Genomic DNA, 4,257 nt, shown 5'->3' on the forward strand with positions numbered 1-4,257 from the left:
TTTTGCGGTACACGGGCCTCTCTCACTGTTGTGGCCTCTCCCGTTGCGGAGCACAGGTTCCGGACGCGCAGGCTCAGCGGCCATGGCTCCCGGGCCCAGCCGCTCCGCGGCATGTGGATCCTCCCGGACCGGGGCGCGAACCCGTGTTCCCTGCATCGGCAGGCAGACTCTCAACCACTGCGCCGCCAGGGAAGCCCTACTTTAATTATTACTACTAGATTTATCTTTATTGACCTTTACTATGTGCATACCATGTAAAATGGGTAAATTTTATTGCCTATCTCATAGGACAACTTTGTGGATTGAATGAAATAATACATATTAAGCGCTTCTAGTACCAGGGGCATGTAAGCACTCAATATCTTTTTTTTTTTTTTGGCTGTACCACAAGGCTTGCCCATAAATCCCTTAGTTCCCCAACCAGGGATTGAACCCACGCCCTCAGCAGTGAAAGCACAGAGTCCTAACCACCAGACCGCCAGGGAGTTCCCTCAATATCATATTATATCCTTGTAGCTTGTATCATGTAAGCTATAACCTTTAAACTATAATGGCATGATATTATAGTTGTATACTTATAGTATTAAATGTAAAAACTAATCATATTATCAAGCTTACTTTCTTAATGTTATTCTAAATTATTGCTAATCGTGCTGGGCTTTTATGCTCTAAAAGGTGATATTTAATACCAAAGAACACACACTGCTTTTCCATGCCACTCAAAGTCCTCGCGCATAGCACCTCCTTAATTAAAACCTTCATCATACCCAAGGCCAGATCAGTTCTAGATATTGTTTAACAAGCTAGAGAGAATAAGGGTGTGAGTCACCTCTGGACATAATTCAAATCTCCTTCAACAAGCCCTCCCACCACACCTCCAACACACAGGCCTCTAGGCTTAGAAAAGTGATTCTCAAACCCTGGCTCTGGTGTGTCATTGACCTCTAAGGCAGCCTGCCTGTGACTCCTGGTGTGACAGGGCAGAAACTGCCGTCATTCAGGAGGTGAGCTGTAGGCCACACCGGGTCCAAGCTGGCCCGAGGAGCCACCGCACAGCTCGGTGGCCTGTGTATCAACCTTGTCAGGGGTTATGTGGTGCCAATGGCTCACACAACTGCATCCTGACTTTGGGCATTATTAGATTTTTATTTACCAGCAGGAAAACCAAGTTCCGTAATTTGTATTACTCTATTTTGAAAGGACAAAACAAGAGCGAAGAATCAACTGCCCCAGGTCAGAGCCCCCGGAGCTAGTGGGGCAATATGTCGGCACCAGCCCTGCTTTCAAGCCCACAGAGGCTGGTGCGAGGAGACTGGGTCCTGGAGGAGTTAGGGCCTAACCAAGGTCCAGGCAAGTCAGTCAGGTGGGGTCACTGGCCAGCACTGAGGATATTTGCTCCCAGAATCTTAATAAAGCTTTCCCCAAGTGGGGCTTCCCTGGTGGCACAGTGGTTAAGAATCCACCTGCCAATGCAGGGGACGTGGGTTCAATCCTTGCTCTGGGAAGATCCCACATGCTGCGGAGCAACTAAGCCCGTGTGCCACAACTACAGAGCCTGTGCTCTAGAGCCCGCGAGCCACAACTACTGAAGCCCGGGTGCCTAGAGCCTGTGCTCCGCAACAAGAGAAGCCACTGCAGTGAGAAGCCCACGCACCGCAACGAAGAGTTGCCCCTGCTCAACGCAACTAAAGAAAGCTCACGTGCAGCAACAAAGACCCAACGCAGCCGAAAAATAAATAAATAAATACATTTATAATAAAAAATATATTTTAAATATAAATAAATAAACTTTACCCTCAGAAAGGCAAAACTCTGTGTGGGTGTGAAAAATGGACCTTGATGGAACTGGTAAAGTTGGGACAAGAGGAGACAGTCTTTTCTTTTCTGTCATCAAACTGCAAACAAGGCTGAACAAATGAATGTGACCTTCGGGGGAGGAGGGGAGGAGGGACACATTGCTTAAAACCAAACCTGGGAAGAGTCTGAATCCAAAAGCAGAGATGTCGAGTTTCTGAATGAGTGACGAAGCTTTTATTGACATTGTGACATTCTATTCCGGCCTCTCCCTCAGCGCCGTTATTTACGGAGTTGTGTCTGTAAATGTGAACTTATGTATGTTTGCATCTTTCATCCCAAAGGCATTTTCACAAATCCTAAGAGCATCCCTTGAGGCCAGGGAAGAGAAGTGTTCACACAGGTTCCCAGTTCTAAGGCCCTGCCTGCGACCAGGGGCCAAGGAGAGACAGTGCCCCTACTGTTGCCAAAGGGAAGCACAAAGCCTCTGTCCATCAGCAATTAGGACACAGAGGGGAGAGGTTAAAGGTCAGGAGTGAGCATCACTCTCCTCTGGTCCCTGGTCATAGAACCATTCCTCCTACGGGGCCAGCTCAGGGAAAACAAAGAAAGCCATAAAAATCTGGCTTCCTGACATACCCGATCATACCCACTATGACACACTTCGGGTAAGTCTGGAAACCGGTATAACCATTCTCGAGGCAATCTGGCCACGGCTACCAAAATGTAAATATGTGCTTCTTTTGATTCAGCAATTCTTCTTCTAGAAATCCACCATACCAGTATTCTCACCTATGTGTGTAAGAATATTCCCTACAGCATTTTTATTTACTGTAGCATCGTTTTGCAAAAGCAAAAGCTAGAAACCATATAAATGCCTACCCATAAAAGAATGAAGTTAAATAAACTATGGTGCAGATAAATCTATGCAGCTGTTACAAGGAATGAAATAAATCTATAGAGAGAGACACAGAAAGACAGTTGAGATGGTTCTAAAAACACATTCAAGACTCATAAGTCATACTCTGCTCAAGCAGTTAGACTATTTGCATGTTAACAGAAGGCAAGGGTGTGCGAAGCAAAAAGAAGTGAGCCTTGATGAGTGAAATGTGCAGATATTCTCAGGCCAATATAACAAGCACCCTCAAACCCTCAAACCCACCACCCAGAATAAAAGCAAGCGACTGGACAATAACCCAAGTTTAACCAGATAACCCCAACCTCCACCCCTTCCTCCTCTCCTGATCACCACATCCTCACTCTTCTTTATAAACAGTTGTATCGACTCTGCAGATGGTCCCTGACTTAACGGTGGTCGAGGATGATCTGTATATGTATATTTTAAAGTATATAGCTTTATTTTAGTTATTTTTTAAAAATAAATTTGTTTATTTATTTTTGGCTGCGTTGGGTCTTCATTGCTGCACGCAGGCTTTCTCTAGTTGCGAAGAGCGGGGGCTACTATTCCTTGCAGTGCGCGGGCTTCTCATTGAGGTGGCTTCTCTCGGTGCAGAGCATGGGCTCTAGGCGCGCGGGCCTCAGTAGTTGCGGCGCCCGGGCTTAGTTGCTCCGCGGGCATGTGAGATCTTCCTGGACCAGGGCTCGAACCTGTGTCCCTGCATCGGCAGGCAGATTCTTAACCACTGCGCCAGCAGGGAAGTCCCTATTTTATTTTATTTTATTTTACTTTATTATTATTATTATTATATTTTGCAGTACGCGGGCCTCTCACTGTTGTGGCCTCTCCTGTTGCGGAGCACAGGCTCCAGACGCGCAGGCTCAGCGGCCATGGCTCACGGGCCCAGCCACTCCGCGGCATGTGGGATCTTCCCGGACCAGGGCATGAACCCGTGTCCCCTGCATCAGCAGGCGGACTCCCAACCACTGCGCCACCAGGGAAGCCCTAGTTATTTTTAATTATTAAAAAGTGTATTGGCTGGTGGGAAACAGCAGCATAGCACAGGGGGATCGGCTCAGTGCTTTGTGATGACCTAGAGGGGTGGGGTAGGGAGGATGGAAGGGAGGCTCAAAAGGGAGGGGAAACAGGGACATGTGTATTCAGATGGCTGATTCGCTTGTTGTGCAACAGAAACTAACACAGTATTGTGAAGCAATTATACTCCAATAAAGATCTTTTTTTTTTTTTAAGTGTATTATGGGAATTCCCTGGCGGTCCAGTGGTTAGGACTCGGCATTTTCACTGCCGGGGCCCAGGTTCAATACCTGGTCGGGGAACTAAGATCCTGCAAGCCGCCTGACATGGTCAGAAAAAAAGGGGGTGGAGTGGGTATTATGCTGTTTATAGTCTTTTGGAACTTATTTCTTCACTTAATATATGTGCAAATTCGTTCACATTGTATATTGTTTAGTTCATACATTTGACTGCAGTGAAATATTTATTCATCCACTTTCCTGATGTTTCCAGTTTTTTGCTATTGTGAGAAGGACTGTTCGATCATTCTA

At 46.5% G+C, this 4,257-nt stretch overlaps 1 non-coding gene across 1 annotated transcript; it reads left to right on the forward strand.

The window, feature by feature from the left end:
- The first annotated feature begins 3,957 nt into the window (after positions 1-3,957).
- TRNAE-UUC (transfer RNA glutamic acid (anticodon UUC)) lies at positions 3,958-4,029 on the forward strand. The gene has a single exon. It is a non-coding gene; the product is annotated as a tRNA-Glu (tRNA).
- The last annotated feature ends 228 nt before the right edge of the window (positions 4,030-4,257 follow it).

The sequence above is a fragment of the Lipotes vexillifer genome, unplaced genomic scaffold, assembly GCF_000442215.2.
Source record: "Lipotes vexillifer unplaced genomic scaffold, Lipotes_vexillifer_v1.1 scaffold168, whole genome shotgun sequence".
NCBI classification, from domain to species: domain Eukaryota; kingdom Metazoa; phylum Chordata; class Mammalia; order Artiodactyla; family Lipotidae; genus Lipotes; species Lipotes vexillifer.